We start from the raw sequence: 17,438 nt of genomic DNA on the forward strand, positions 1-17,438 counted from the left end.
AGGAATCTACTGTCTGTGGTTGTCTCCTTCAGCTGTTAATATAGTCACCCTGCACTCAGCAGGCCGGCTGAGACACCACAGGGCAGGGCAAACTCCCTCCTGGGTGAAGGGTTATTGTGTCCTCTCTCACTGCTGCTGCTCAGGGGAGTGGTCTGCCTGAGCCAGATGGCTGCTGTTGTATAGGGGAGGAGTCAGCACTGGGATCCCGCCAGCAACTCTCTCCATTCTCTCCCCAAAGCCTCCTTCCCCGGTCTCTCCTCTAGTGTCTCTAGACCACTCTGCCAGGGACCTACTATCTGTGGCTGCCACTCTGCACTCAGCAGTCAGGCTTTAGCACTACCAGGCCAGGGCCAAGTCCCTCCTGGGGCAGGACTATTGTGTCCTCTTATGCTGTTGCCGCTCAGGGGAGTGGCCTGCCTGAGCAAGATGGCTGCTACCGTATGGGGAATGAGTCAGCACCAGGATTCCGCCGACTACTCTCTTAAGTTCTCTCCCCAAAGCCTCCTTCCCCAGTGTCTCCTCAGGCATCTCTAGCCCACTCTGCCCCCGCCTTTGCTGGAGACCAGGGTAAGTGGCTGCAATAAAAATTTATGCGTTGGCCCTTTAAATGGCTCTTTGCATCTCCGGCCGCCCGTCTCTGGCAGAGAGCAACCATGCCGCTTTTTGCAGCTGGCTGTTATCTGTGTACTTTTTGGGCTCTGGTGCTGTAGGCTGGACATCCCCACTTACGGTTTAGACCCCACTCTTCTCAGGGAGATCCAATTGGCCGTTTCAATATCCTTCTGGTGCTGCTGCCCCAGAAGGCACCCCACCCACTTTCTCAAGTCTCTACCTCACTCCTTACCAGTCAAGTTGTGCTAAAGCTGATTCTTCTGTCTGAGGTTATAAGTCTCCTCTCTCACTATTGTTCAGTTGTTTGTTCCAGGTGATTTCTCCACAATTTAGTTGTAATACCAGAGTGGTCCTGGGAGGAGGTCAGTGTGATTTCCACTCACTCCTCTACCGTCTTGATTCTCTGATTTTATCTACTTTATCCATTTCCCTGATCCTAACCTTTTGTTCTTCTAAAGTTTAATTCATTTATTCAACAGAAGATGAAATAGGAAGAAAGAGTAGCGATCAGACTTTGAACATGTTGTTTGGTTTGATTTTTTAAAATTATATTAGGCCCTGGCCCGTTACCTCCATTGGTTAGAATGTTGTCCTGATACTCCAGGTTACAGGTTTAATCCCCAGTCAGGGCACATACAAGAATCAGCCAATGAATACATAAATAAATGGAACAACAAATCAGTGTTTCTCTCCATGTCTCTCTAAAATCAATAAAATAACATAATTCTAACAAAGATCTGTCGGGAGATAAATTACCAAATAATAAAACTTTTTAACTATGAGTATTGTATAATGTAAGGAAACAACTGACAAGGAATATGAAACCCAACTCTGGTTCTAGCTCCGGTACTCATGAGAAGTGTGATTTTAGCCCGGTGTCTGTGTCTCACTCTTTTTATCTAGGAAGTAAGTTTGGATTAGATGCTTTCTAAATTGTCTTCCAGCTCTAAAATTATTTATAACTACTTCAGGCAATTCTCCATTTTTATATATTTAGTTTTAATAGATTGATACCCCATAATGGCCTATTATATACCAAGACAAGTTTTCTGTATCTTCAGGCAAACATTTCAAGTTATCATGGTAGCAATGTCTGAGTCAAAAGTTTGATTTCAGCAGGGTAACATAGTCTTCGTATAGGAAAATTCATAGAATCACTGTGATAGTTACTATATTTTTGGCTTCTGTTTGTAACAATGACTAGAAAAAGTGAAAACATAATTATGACTAAGGTTGGAAATCAAGAGATGTGTCAAATCAGATGCACATTGTACTCAAGTTGATGTGTTCAATTGTGAAAGAAAAAAAATATTTACAAAGTATTTATCACCAAAGAGATTTTGTTTTTGGGGAATAACTTCTTCCCCTTCTCTCCCACAAGTCCAATGTGGACCTTTGCCCATTTAACTTCAGTCTATGTTTTTAGGAACACATGAATTTAATATGAGGAATTGCTTTTTAAGGTTGACTATATATTAGCAGAAGAGAAAGTACTGAGACTGTCAATACTGTAAAATCTTTTGATGTATTAAGTTGACTAGAAGAGAGTAGCATAATTCCCTTACAGTTTTAGAAATGAAACCCTTTTTAATTTTGAAGAATATTCAGTTATGAGAATGTACTTTATTTTTTATTGTATTTATTTTTTTCTGATTGGGAAGCAACTCAGCTTTCTGGCTAATTTCTTTTTTTTATTGTTTGGTGATTCTCTTTTTGAATGAGAAAAAGATTATTAGTTATCCTTGTTTGTGGTGAGGAAGAATATTCTATATTGCAGACAATAATTAACTTGCAGTAAATCTTGGAAACAATCATTTTTTGGTATTTAAACCAAAAAAGTGCAGTGGTGGAAGCTATCTTTCTGTTTATAAATTGTTTCTGAACAAAGTTTAGAAAATCTAGATATAAAATCTTGGTTCAATAATACTGAGATACTGCATTTTCAAAGAACGGATGGCTTAATTTAGGGGAAACTAAAAATGGTGTTAGGGATGATCCTAGCCTTTTAGTATTGTAAGAATGTTGATTCATTCTATTTTGTACTAGCCCTGATGGACTGTCACCTCTGCCATTTGAACCATATGGAATGGAAGGGCTCAAATCAATGAAAATGTGGTGTGAACCAAATGATTTTTCACTTCCACTCTATTGAGCAGTGCATCTTAAATTTTTTTAATTTTTTTATTTTTATTGATTTTTAGAGAGAGAGAAATATCAGCTTATTGTTCCACCTATATATGCATTCATTGGTTGATTCTTGTATGTGTCCCAAATGGGAATTGAACCTGCAGTCTTGGTGTGTTGGGACGATGCTCTAACTAAGCTATCCAGCCAGGGCTGGGCACTGCATTTTTTTTTAATCTTTACCCAAGGGTATGTTTATTGATTTTAGAAGGAGAGGGAGAGGAAGGGGAAGAGAGAGAAGCATCAATGTGAGAGAGAAACATCACACCATTGCCTCCCATGTGTGCCCCAGCCAGTGATTGAACATGCAACCTAGGTGTGTGTCTTGACCAGAGGTCGAACCTGGAACATTTTGGTGTACAGAACAGTGCTCCAACCGAGCCACCTGGCCAGAATGGCAGTGCATTTTTAAATGTCTTCCACAATCCCTGTATTTCAACATTGTCACTGTGAAATTTTCTAAATAGGAAAATGCCAATACATAGATGTATATCAGAGAGAATGGAGCCTCAATTACAGCTTTACCTGCTCGATGGCTAGGAAAACAAAGCTGTTTAAAACATGACATAGCATCCAAGGCGGTGGTGTCATGCCTGAATCTTGGGCATAACTCTAGGGTAAAAAGCCATTGGCTTGGCCTCAGTTTGTTGATTTAGTGATGGGATTCCCTGAGATTTTTTTTTCCAAGCCACATAAAGGCAAGAACAGAATTTGCTTTTATGCTATCATTGTGCTGATTTCTAGGCAACTAGGGACCTAACAGGTTTGAGGAAAATACCTGGAAATCATTTTTGACTCATTAAAAAATGCTGAAAAATTATTTACTTGCAGATCTGGTTTACAGATTCTGGGGGGCTTCTACTGCTACCAGAAAAAGTTGCCCAAAGGCAAGAAGAAAAGAACACTCACATTCATTATTTCTTTTGCAGTAGAAGCTTACAATTAAGAACATTCTTTTAACAAATTTTTTCTATATCTTACTGCCCCCAAAATGTAGTAATTTACTTGTATCTAGTGTACTATGTTTTTACAAGTATTTGCTTATAATTAGTGTATTATAATTTTAAAATCCATTTCACATATTAGAAACAGGTTTTAGAAAAAGAGGCCCTACAATCGTAACAGGATGCCAACAGGAAGACTTTGGATACTCATCATGCCATTGTGATGCCTTTCTCAATAGGCTGATGCTCACAGACCTTCTGTGCGACCTGAGATTTACAGATTCTCTTTCTGCCTACCACAATCCCCCAATTTCTGAAAGTTCAAATGGATTTCAGGTGTTTAAATTTTCAGTCTGTAGCTTCTAGATACTGATAGTTTCAACATAGCCAATCAACAATCTTTCATAAACTTTTCAAAAATTACAGTATTTTTTGTTGTCCGTTTCATAGCAGGAATCTCAGATTTGGCTTCTTAATATTCCATTACCAGCTCCCAGTCAGAGGAGGGAACAGCTTGCACTCAGGTAAGCTTTCAGAAAGGTCTGTTTCACTTTGTGAGGTCGCTTATTCAGGTCCCTGGTAATGTATTATGCTGCTTCTCTTTTAATGCACTTGATTTGGTCAGAAAGCTGTGGGGCAGTGATTGTGTGGGGCGTAGAACACACCTACGTGTTGCTGAACATGCAGAGACCTGACTCTGTGATTCTGGAAATCAGGTGTGCCACCAGTAGGGCTTTGATGGCAAGTAATTTTATCTTTTGTGAATTTTTGTACTAGGTTTTTTAAAAAAAGAAAAACTTTCTGAAGGAAGTAATGGAAATGCTTTGGAACAAAATCCCTTATTACTTGGGGCTGCCTAGTATATGAGAAAAAGAATACTGAGCTCACAAGACCCAAGTTCTGTTTTCCTGGTACCCTCCTTGCCAGTAATACTGCCTGGGACAAGGATCAGTATTTTCACCTGATAAGTGAGAAAAGATCGCTTTCTGTAAAGATTACATGAGATATTGTGTATGCAAAGATGTCTGTAAATTATAAAGTATCACGCCAATAAGAGTTTTTATTTCTTTTTTTATTTTTAAATACTACAATGGAGACCATTTTGTGTAGCTCTCTGTGCAGTGTAAGAAGTTTTCATCTTCTAAAGATTAAGTGGCTTGGTATTCAAGAAAAAAAATTTTTTTAATCTAAGAAATCACACCACAGTTTGAACCCTCAGATATTTGGGAGTAGCAGTAAACGGAGGGAAAAATATTAATTGCCCTTAATCAAGAATAGTTTCCTAGGAATATTTTCTCTTACTCTATGATCTAATTACAAATTATGCTCATAGGAAAAAATGACCCACTCTGAATTTCCAGCTGATACTAAAATGTTCATAAGTTAGTTACAGAACATGGATTGTGATATCGGAAGCCTTAGAAAAGAGGAGGTGGAACCCCTTTTTCAAAACAGAGAAAAAACAAATTTAATTCCAGACTAACTCAGCTCCATAGTAGCACAACTGGAATCAGTCACTTCCACAAAAATGTGGGAAACAACAGTTACTCAACAGTTTCAAGTTATGCAGTACCCTTCTTCCTTCCTTAGGGACAGTCCCCTTGAAAATAACATGTGTTTATTGTAGGAGGATGATCACCAGAAGGAGCTTTGGTCCTTGGGGACATGTGTGTGGCCATCAGGGGTAGGGAAATGCCAAAGTTTAGTCCTGCAGGAATAACTTTTATCTAACTCACATCTGAAATGGCAGGTCTCAGCTGTCTCATCATATCTGAAATATGACTTCCTGAAATCAGTCAAAACCAGACTTGTAAGTGAATACTAACTGAGCAAGAAGCCTCGTGAAATGACTAAGCCCTTCCTAATGGGCCTAGCTTGCAATCATGTTTCACTCAATCGTTAATTTGTCAGTACATTGAGGGTCATTAGATGGATTTGGAGGATGCTTCACCTTCCGAAGACTTTGACTTTCCTGAAACTCAGGGGCTACTTGGCTAGAATTTGTATTAGTTGAGAAAAAGGACTTTTGTGTTTTGTGTTGAAAATCAGATAAGGAGTACAATGTGATTCATGGGAGACCTCTCCTGGGTTTTTCTGCTCCTCATCTTTGGCAAATCCTTCATCTCTCTAGACCTTCATCACCTCTACTGTAAAATGAATGCTGCAGTAATCAGTGTACAAAGGAATAATGGGAATAATACATCTACATAAATCAGTAGCCCTAAAAGGCTAATTGAATATCAAGATGTTGCTCTTTAGATGAAATTATACCAACCTAGAGGAAACAATTGACTACTACCAATGTTTCATTGGTAGATAAACCCCTTCAAAACTTGGTGGTCCTGAGAATGTATTTCTAGTTCAGAGCCTTGGACTTAGAAGCAACTTGTGTTGAAATGTCACCATACCTTTGAGCAAATGACTTCACCTCTGTAAGCTTAGTTTCTCATATACCAAGTCATAGAGTTGTTACAGAATTACACCAGAATATATATGAAAGTGAAGGACTATACAAATATGAGGCATTGCTATTATGGGAGTTGATGAGTAAAAACCTTAAACAGGTGCAGTAACTTCAGTACCTTATACAAGCTTATAGGCTCCATCTTGGCTGTTAAAGGTTAAAAAACAAACTCTTACAAATCAAAGATTTATGTTTTACCACACAAGGTTTTCTGGCTTGGCTGGTTAGGATTCCCTTCTAATCTTAACTTTCCTTTTCTGTTTCCTCTATTGCCAGAGACCACAAAACCAGTGTGAAATAAGTTTCAAAGAAATGGGATTGCAAAGATCTACTTGAAGATCTTATACCAACACATTATATTTAATGGAAATGTATGACTCTTGTTTCCAAAGTGTATCATTTCTTCTGCCTTATAAAGAACTGACTTTTGTACATTCTGACCATGTAGTATTACTAACTGGTAGTATTTATTGAGCATTTGCTAAATGATATACATACACATTCATCTCTCTCTCTCTCTCTCTCTCTCTCTCTCTATATATATATATATACATACAAACACACACACACACACACACACATATCCTCAGGTATCCTAGCTCCCCTATAATATGGGAACTATTGTGATTACTAATTTATAAAAACTGAAACTAATTTGAAATGATTTCTGTGGGTCTGATTTACAGCCAATTTCCATGGTATAAATGCTACGACCATGGCCAATAGTAAACTACCAATGTGATGTCACTGAATATGGAGTTGGGGAGTTTCTTGAGCTGGTGCAAGCCAGGTCCAACATATCACTGGGCTTGGGGACATGGCTCGCAATTTAGGAACTAAACCCAGGCAGTCTGATTGTAGAGTTGTGGTCTTAACCACTATACTATACTGCCATTATGATCTTAGTCTACCAACAAGTCAATTTTTTATTCAGATAAGCCTACATTACATGCAGTATTATGTGCTTAAAAGACCATAAAGCAATTATGTAAGAAAGAGAGGAATTGGAATTTCTCTTCTGGTTTCTGAAAACCTAGAAAGTGATTCTAGAACTTTCTGTGGTTCATCTGGTTGAGTCATACTGCTGACTGAAGAAGACAGCAGTAGCTATAAGTGAACAGGACTTCAGGACCTACAACGGAACAGGGCATCTCTATTAGCAAGGACTCTCCCTGAAACCCACTTAGCAATCACTGCCTTTCTCCTTCCTCGGCCTTCCCCTAACATTTGCCATGCTTGAAGCAATAGGTCAAAGTATTTTGACGTTATAAAATTAAACTAACAAGCTATTATATTTATAACACATATGTATGTACAGCTGAGATTTTAGAATTTTCACACTTCTCAGAGTTTCATATCAGAAGGTGGCAGCTGGGGGGGAATTAGCTCACGGCCCATTCCTCCCCTTCCACCAGCTCCATCGGTTCTGTGACAGGCCTCAAAGGAACAGCTGTGGATTCTTCAGACGACATGCCTAAGGCTCGTGCCCCTGCACATAACCACCTGTTGGTCACCCTTTAGATTTAGGGTGTGTTTTGCAGAAAATGGACCTGGTCGAAGGAGGCTTATGAAGGCCCTGGAGGCTGAGCTTTTTAGGCAGGAAATTTGAGTTCAGGTACCTTGAATGTGATCTCGAATGGAACAAAATGGGCTCCAGGTGGGCATATCCTGTTAGTTCTATAGACTTCATGCCTTTCAGAGAGGGGCAGGGCTACAGGAGGGCAGAGGCTTGGAATTCTTGATTTAAGGGATTCTCTAAAATGAGGCATCTAAAGGCAGTGCTAGGTCTTTTCTCTTAAAGTCAGTTTTTAAAAAATTTATTGTGGTATAATGGATATAACATCGTGTAAGTTTAAGGTATACAACCTGTTGATTTAATATGTTTATATGTTGCAGTATAAACAGGTGTAGCATTAACGAAGACCTCTATCATGTCACATATTTATCTTTTTTTGTGTGTGGTAGGAACAATTAAGATCTAGTGTCTTAGCAACTTTGATACTGTTGTCTATAATCACTGTGCTGTGCATTAGATCTCTAGGACTCATGTATTAGGTCCAACCCTTAGAGGACATATCCCCAATCCTCTCCTTCCCCTCACCCCTCCCCAGCCTCTAGTAATCACCAATGTAGTTACCTTGTTTTTATGAGTTTGGTTGGGTTTTTTTTTAATAATAGATTCCACCTAGAAGCGGTGTCATACAATGTTTGTCTTTCTGTGACTGACTTATCTCACTTAGCATAGTGTCCTTAAGGTCCATACATGTTGTCAAATGGCAGGATTCCTTTCTTTCTTGTGGATGAATAATATTCCAATGTGTGTTTATATACCACAACTTCTCTATTCATTCATCTGTTGATAGACACTTAGGTTGTTGCCATATCTTGGCTGTTATGAATAATAATTCTACAGTAAACATAGGAGTGCATCTCTTCAAATATACTGTTTTCATTTCATTTGGATGTATACCCAGAGGTAGAACTGCCGGATCATATTGTAGGTCTATTTTTAAATCTTTTAGGAACTTCCATTTGGTATCAAATTTCACAGCGCCTGCAGCAGCGGTGTACAGGGGTTTTGTTATCCTCACATCTTGTCACCATTTCCCTCCTCTCTCCTTAATGACAGCCATTCTAACAGGTAGGGGGCAGTATCTCACTGAGGTTCTGATTTGCATTTTCCTGGAGATTAAACATGTTGAGCACTTTTTCACGCACGTGCTGGCCATCTGGATGTCTTCTTTGGAAATTTGTCTATTTAGTTCCTATGCCATTTTTAAACTGGATTATTTGGGTTCTTGTTAGGGTATATGAGTTCTTTATGTATTTTGGGCATTAACCTTTTTTTGCTAATATTTTCTCCCATTCTATAGGTTACTTTTTCATTTTTTTGATGGTTTCCTTTGCTATGCAGCTTTTTAATTTAATGTAGTGCCACCTGTTTATTTTTTTATTTTGTTGCCTTTGCTTTTAGTTTCAAATTTTAAAAGTCACTGCTAAGACTAATATCAAGATTACTGCCTCTATATGTTCTTCTAAGAGTTTCATGGTTATCAGGTGTTATGTTTAAGTCTTTAATCCAACTTGAGTTAATTTTTGTGAGCTGTGTAAGACAGGGATGCAATTTCATTTTTCTGCATGAGGTCATCTAGTTTATCTAACACCATTTGTTGAAGAGACTGTTCTTTCCCCAATTAAGGTTCTTGGCTCCTTTGTCAATATTAGTTGACCCTATATGCAGGGATTTATTTCTGTGCTATTTTGTTCCATTGGTCTATGTGTCTATTTTTATGCCCAATCCATACTGTTTTATTTCTACAGCTTTGTAGTATAGTTTGAAATCAAGGAGTATGATACCCATGCTGGCTTTTTTTCTTCCCCAGGATTGTGTAGGCTATTCTAGGGTCTTTCGTGGTTCCATAGAAATTTTAGTGTTGTTTTTTCCATTTCTGAGAAAAATTCCGTTGGAATTTTGATAGTGATTGTGTTGAGTCTATAGATCACTTTGAGTAATATGGGCATTTTAACAATATTCTTCCCATCAATGAACATGGGATATCTTTCCATTTGTGACTTCTTCGATTTCTTTCATCAAGTTTTCATTATACAAATATTCTACTTCATTGGCTAAATTTATTCCCAAGTACTTTATTGTTTTGATGGCTGTTTTAAATGAGATAGTTTTCTCAATTTCTTTTTCAGATGTTCATTATTAGTGTAAAGAAATACAACTGATTCTGTATTTGATTTAATACCCTGAGACTTTGAGGCTGTGTGTCCTTAAAGCTGAAGTGAATCTGTTGTAGGCAGCATATCTTGTAGCATATGGTTGGGTCTTTTTTTTTTTTTCTTTAAGCCATCAAACTACTCTGTCTTATTTTATTGGTGAATTCAATCCATTTATATTTAGAGTTATTATTGATATGTAAGGACTGATGCCATCTTATTAATTGCTTTCTTATTGTTTTGCATCTCCATTATTTCTTTTTCCCTCTGTTATTGTCTACCTTTGTATTTCAGTGATTTTCTCTGGTGGTATGGTCTGTTTCTCCTTTATCTTTTGTGTATCTAGGTTTTTGCTTTGTGGTAACCATAAGGCTTACATAAAGCATAAATAAAACAGTTTAATCTGATAGTAACTTAACTTCGATCACCTACAGAAGTTTTATCCTTTTACTCCCCACCCCAATTTGTATTTTTATTTCATTTGCTTCTCTTCATATTGGGTATTCATTAACAATTCATAGTAGCTATAATTATTTTAATACACTTCTCATTTAACCTTTATACTATCGTTAAAATGGTTAACAAACCATCCTTTCCAGAATTAGGGTTTTCTGAGTGTGCATTTGTCTTTACCAGGGTGTTGTATAACTCCTATGTTTTCCTGTCACTGATTGGCATCTTTTCATTTGAGCTTGATGACTCCTTTCATCATTTTGTTCAAGTTAGGTCTAGTGGTGATGAACACCTTCAGCTTTCTTTGTCTGCAACGTATTTCTCCTTCATATGTAGGTTACAATCTTTTTTCCCTGCTTTTAGGATTCTCTCACTATCTTTGCTTTTTGACAGTTTTATTATACTGTGTCTTGGAGAAGGTCTTTTTGCATTGAGATCATAGGGTGACCTATTAGCTTCATGAACTTGAATATTCAAATCTCTCTGCACCTTTGAAAAGTTTTCAACTATTATTTCTTTAAATAAAATTTCCTTTGTCTTCCATTTGTGTCCTTCTGGAATCCCAATTATTCTAACTTTTTTTAAAAATGGAATCCCACAGATCACATGTAGGCTTCCTTCACACTTTTTCATTCATTTTATTTTATTCAGCTTTGTTATGTCAAAATTTCTGTCTTCTAGTTCATTCATACTGCACCCCATCAGCTTTACTCTGATGCAAATACTCTATTGAATTTTTTACTTCATTCATTGAATTTTTCAGCTCCAGAATTTGTTGGGTCCCCCCCCCCCCCCCCGATTTTCACGTTATTTTGCTCATATATTATTTTCTTGATTTCACTGCATTGTCTTTCTAAGTTTTTTTGGTGGTCATTGAGTTTCTTCAGAACAGCTATTTTGAACTTTTATCAACTAGATCACAGAATTTCATACTTTGAGCTCAGTTATTGGAAAACAGTTATCTTTTGGCAATGATATGCCTGCTTGACTTTTCATATTCCTTGTAATTTGGCATTGCTGCTTTTGCATTTAAGTAACTGATATCTTAAATCTTTACTAGTTACCCTCATATGGGGTATGCCATTTGTTGGTGCTGTTATATCTGTGGTTTTCTCTACCTTTGTATACCTACTACACTTGTCTTCCTCTTGTGGCAGAACTCTTAATTTTTTATGTCTATTCTGGGTCTTACCACTCACCAGACGGGCTACCAGAAACCTCTCGTTTTCCAAGTTCATGGTTTCTCCCTTGCCCACCAAGCCTGGTCTGTTTTTCTGTTACTGTTCGCTGGACTTATGCTGGGAGCTGCATTTGGAGCAGGCACAAGGAGTTTGCTGCAGAATGGCGGGGGGTAAGGGGGAGGTAGGTGTAGGTTTACACTCGGGATATTGGGGGTTCCTGCGGACCTGGTGAGGTGATACTTGGGAGAGGCACTCTCAGGAGAGCTCATAGGCAGGCTTCTTGCTTAAGTCCTGAGCACCTTCATCAAGTACTGCATTCCTTTGTTTTAGAGTCTGTTTTGTCTGATATAATTATCAGTATTGCTACTCTTGCTTTTTGTTTTTTTGTTTTCATTTGCATGAACTATCTTTTCCATTTCTTTACTTTCCATCTGTGCATGTCTTCAAATCTGAAGTAGGTTTCTTGTAGGCAGCATATGTACAGGTCTCGGTCTTTGTTGTTTTTTATTAAATATATTCAGCCACACTGTGTCTTTTGTTTAGAACATTTATTCTATTTATATTTAAAGTATTTATTGATAACTATGTAGCTATTGCCATTTTGTTGTTTTCTGATTGTTTTTGTAGTTCTTCTCTGTTCTTTTCTTATTTTATTGCTCTCTTGTATGTTTATGACTTTCTAGAGTGTTATGTTTCTATTGCTTTCTCTTTATTTTGTGTGTGTCTAAAATCTTACAGACTTCTGGTTTGTGGTTACCATGTGCTTCATATATACCAAGCTATGTTTATAGAAGTCTATTTTACATGGTCACTTATGTTTGAACACATTTTAAAGTCACTACAATTTACTCACCCCCCGCTAGTTTGTCATTAGTTTTGACTTCTTGTGTGTATGTTTACATGAATTCCTTAACTTATTGTAATTACACATGAACTTTCTACTTTTGTGTTTTAACCTGTGTTGTTGTTTTTTAGCTTTCTAGTTGGTTGATCCACTTTTACTATTTGCCTTTGTCAGAATTTTTTCTTTCTTATGTTTTCTTATTCATATTTTTTACCTCTTTTTTTACTTAAAAAAGTCCCTATAACATTCCTTGTAATACTGGTTTAATGGTGATGATGAACTCTTTTTGCTTTATCTTGTCTGGGAAACTCTTTATCTGTCCTTTGATTCTAAATGGTAGCTTTGTTGCATAGAGTAATCTTTGCTTTTCATCACTTTGACTATTTTATGCCAACCCCTTCTGACCTGCAAAGTTTCAGTTGAGAAGTCAGCTGAGTCTTATGGGAGCTCCCTTGTATATAAGTAACTGCTTTTCTTTTGCCACTTTTAAGATTCTCTCATTGTCTTTAACCTTTGGAATTTTAATTATGTAGTATCTTTGTATGGGCCTCTTTAGGTTCATCTTGTTTGGGACTCTGTGCTTCCTGGACTTGTATTTCTATTTCTTTCACCAGGTTAGAGAAGTTTTCAGTCATCATTTTTTTCAAATAGGTTTTCAATCCCTTTCTCTCTCTCTTCTCTCGGTACCCCTATTATGTGAACGTTGCTACACTTGACATCCTAGGGGTCCCTTGAACTATCCTTATTATTTTTTTTTCTTTTTGCTCTTCCAATTGGGCGTTTTTCACTACCTCATCTTCAAGATCATTTTTTCAATCCTCTGCTTCATCTAACCTGTTGATTCCCTCTAGTGTATTCTTCAATTATTATAGCCTCCATTTCTGTTTTTTTGTTTTTGTTTGTTGCTTTCTATCTCCTTGTTTATGTTTTCTATCCCTGTTGAAGTTCTCATTGACTTCATTGACTTCTCCCCTGTTTATCAAGCATCGTTAGAACTAGTGTTTTGTACTCTATCTCTGGTAGATTGCTTGTCTCCCATTTTGTTTCTTTTTTTGGAGTTTTGTCCTGTTCATTTGCAGCCTATTTCTTTGACTCCTTATTTTCACTGACCCTGTGTTTGTTTCTATGTATTAGATAGATATGCTACATCTCCCAGTCTTGAATGAGTAGCCTTATGTGGGAGGTGTATGTAGGAGGTGGTCATCTGAGCCGGGTGCTCCAGGGCTGTCCCTTGTGCAGGTTGTGTGTGCCCTCTTGTTGCAGATGGGCCTCGATTGCTGTTGGCACATCAGTGGGTGGGACTGACTCTCAGCTTGACTGACTGTGAAGCCTGGGTATGACTACAGTGGATGAGCTGTTTGCAGGGGTTGAAGCCACTGAGCAGAAGTTGCTTTAACGGGGCTCTGGTGCCAGCTGAGTCTTCCCATGAGGCATGTCATTTGTGGAGCTACTGGGGTGGTGCTCTGGTGTGGTCTAAAGCTGGCTACCTGATGTGTCACGTCTACAGCATCTTGGGAGGGGCTGGGTGCAGGCCTAGGTCAGCTACCATTTGTGCCTGGCTTGGAAGGAGTTACAAAGTAATTTGCAGTTAATTGCCACTTGTTCTGGGATTGGAGGTGACTGAGAGAGGCAACACTGTTTAGCCAAGGGTGGCTGCCACTTGTGCCTAGCTTGTGGCTGCTTATTGGAAGCTACTTAGTTGAAGTTCCAGGCCAAGTCTGGCTACCACTTATGCCAGGCTGGAGATACCTGGTTGGAGTTACAGTGTAAATTGAAACCAGTCGTCACTTGTGATGGGCTTAGGGCCACTTAGCAAGAGGTACAAGGCACTCCATGCACAGCCGCACTGCTTGTTTGGTGTTTATAGACCTTTGAGAGATTTGGGGAAAGTCTATAGTGTGAGCTGATGCAAACCACTCCTGTCAAAAGGCCACTAGAAGTGGCTCCTGCTGGGAGCTTGAGATGGGTGGGGCTGGGTTTCAGGGGACCAGCGGTGTGGGTGAACTGTGTTGTCCAGGTTAATGGCGAGCACAGACTCGGCACCTGCTTGTACTGGGTGCGCTGGGTAGGAGGAGAGTTCAGCAAAGGAAATTCCGTCCTAGGACAGAGCTGCCCTGGTCTCTGCCCCTCCAACCTTCACCCTGAAGGTAGGCGATATGCTTCCTCCTATGTCCCTGGTGCTTTATGAGCTGCTGCCCCTGCACTGGGGCTGAGAGAGAGAGAGAGTCTCAAGTGAGTGATCAGGGCATGGCGCCTCAAGGCGAGCGCCTTGGGCTCCAGCAGCCCTCTGTCTTACTCGGACACAATCCCTGTTTTTCACAGCCAGATGTTAGGGGGACTCCTCTAACTGGCGCCCTGAGCTGGGGAGTCCAGGTTAGGGCTGTGACCCCTCACTCCTCAGGGAGCACCTTCACAGCCGGGATATTCCTCTCGATTCTTCATTGCCACCCTGTGGGTGTGGGCCATTCTGTCTTTGCTTCTCCTTCCTGTCTTGACAAGGCTCCTTTATATCCTCAGCTACAGGACTTCTGTTCAGCTACTTGTCAAGTGGTGCTCAATGGTGGTGGTTCTATAATTTACCAAGAGTTGTCATTTTGATGTGCTTGTGGGATGAGGTGAGTATGGAGTTTAACTATTCTGCCATCTTGACCGGAAGTCAGGGACCTCATTTCTTTATTACCCTTTGATATTTATCTGCCTCTTTCCCCATCCCTCTCAGCCGTGGGGGTCTCCAGTACTCTGGGTGCCGCGGGAGAGAAGCCGGTTTCTCCAGCCGCAGCCCCCACCCCTGGAGCAGCTGGGCACTAACTCCCTGCTCTTCCTTTGGCCCCGGGATGGGTTGCCACCGCAGGAGAGTTCAGCCCTGTGCGGTGTTGGCTTGAAGGTAGGGGGGACAGCTCTGGGAAAGTCCCCCTTACCCTCTCCACTGTCATCAAACTCCTATTTATTTTTGCTCTGGCGGTGTGCGGGAATCGCCCCTTGGGAAGCCTGCACGCTATCTCATGCGTGCGCATCGGCCCCGGGCAGCACACTCCAGGTGTCTTTCCCACTGTGGCAAGAGGGCTCAGGGAGGTTGCACAGGCTCTGCAGCCTGTACCGAGGTCTGTCTGCCTATTACCGGGTGCGGCTGGGTGAGACTCCGCCCAGCTCTAATTTCCACAACTCCCACAACGGTACTTCTGTTTGTGGATTGACGTATAATTTGTTGTTAAAATGGGGAACAAAAAGGAGGATGCTGACCAACTGAGTACATTTTGAGATAATTTATTGTTCCTAATCTTTCAATGCAAATAAAGGTAGTTATCACTCAATCCTATTTTATCACTGCTAGGAATTGCTTCTTACTATTGATAGGTTTATCACAAAATTGTGTATATCAGGAAGCAAAGAGCTGATATTTCAGTAATTCCTTGTAAATAATACCTTCTGTGAACCACTGGTGTATAGCCCATTTGGTAACTACAGGACTATCCTGGAGCCATTGCAACATTTGTTCTTTTTCAAGGAAATTAACTGGAACAAAAGAGTTTTTGTTCTGTCTACATAAAGTGGTACTAGTGAGATTGGATCAAGATGGCAAATGGAAGAGAAGGATCTACTATCCCTCTCAACTCTAAATCCCATAATGTGATAAAGCATAAAAAAAATTAAGAAAATTTGCTACAGCACTGAAAAATGAGGGGACTAGCAATGGAATAGAAATTTTGAGGAATGTCATACAGATAGAAAGCAGATGGGATCAAAGCTATAAGCAAGTAAAATGAGGAAATCACAACACAAAACAAAGGAATGGACTGGACCGCAGAACCAACAGATGCAAAGAACAGGAGGGTTCCCATAGGTGATGGGCAGGATAATTTGTTATGGAGCTGATCTGGAATAACGAAGCGAGCCCATCCCCCAACCATGATCCACGTGGCTGGCACAAGGGGTGTTTACACCCAGCCTATAACGTCACAGTGGGTGAAGCCACTGAAGCTGAAAAGGCATGGCAATGCCCCACAGGAACTTGCTTACCCTCAGGAGGAGACATGGATCTTGTAACTAGTTCAAAATATTGGCATATGTCCCTTGGCAGCAAAACCCACCCCTCTCATCCCAGGCTCTGCTAAACAGAACATCGACAAAAAGAAACCCTCAAATACAAAATATGAGCAACTAAATAAATTACGACTATGAATTAGCAAACTATTTCAAGAAAGCCAATACTATGAAAGGCCCAAACAACAAATTTCAAAATAATCCACAAAAAAGACAATGAATAAGTCTATTTAATATCCCAAGGGCATAGAATTAAAAACAAAACAAAACAAAACCAGGCTAAATAGTAGAGGAATACAGCCAAAAAGCAAAGTTGTGAGAAAGATGCACAAGGCAGGTCTCCCATTCCTTAACCTAGAAGTTTGATGGAGAATATATCAAGGAAAACTAAAAGATACAGGGATAAGTTCAACAATTCCAGCATCTAAACAGAAAGGAGATAAAAGAATGTAGAGAGACAAATAGAGAATAGACTTCTTTGGTCTGAAAAATCTTAGGATTAAGAAGGTTCATCCCCCTCCAGCACAGAAACCAGGTAAATTAAGTACCAATATTGCAGGACAAATTCTAAAAGCAGCCAGAGGCAAAAACAAAAAACAAAAACAACAACAAAAACAACAAGTTGTGTGCAAGTTAACACTACTGGCATCAGGCCTCCCTTTGGTAATAATATATGAAGACAAAGCAAATTACTTTGAACCAAGAATTCTAGGCATCATTTCCAGTCCTGCATGTAAGAAGCTGGCCACTCTCCGTAAGCTTAGCAACTGAAGATAAATAACTCTCTAGATCCATAAGGGAAGTTAGGTCACAGGGCAAACTGCTGTCCCCGAAACTGGTGAGGCTGACAGGCAAATACAGAGAATCACAACTTACTGGAACAGTGACTTCCATGGACACCACTGCCAGGGTAGGGAACCTGAACTGTAACTGACAAATTGCCGGAGCTTCAGTATGGACGACAGGGTTAAAAACTCCAGAGACCCATG

The sequence above is a fragment of the Pteronotus mesoamericanus genome, unplaced genomic scaffold (genome assembly GCF_021234165.1).
Source record: "Pteronotus mesoamericanus isolate MK-2021 breed Mesoamerican mustached bat unplaced genomic scaffold, CSHL_Meso_final scaffold_651, whole genome shotgun sequence".
In the NCBI taxonomy this organism is placed as follows: Eukaryota; Metazoa; Chordata; class Mammalia; order Chiroptera; family Mormoopidae; genus Pteronotus; species Pteronotus mesoamericanus.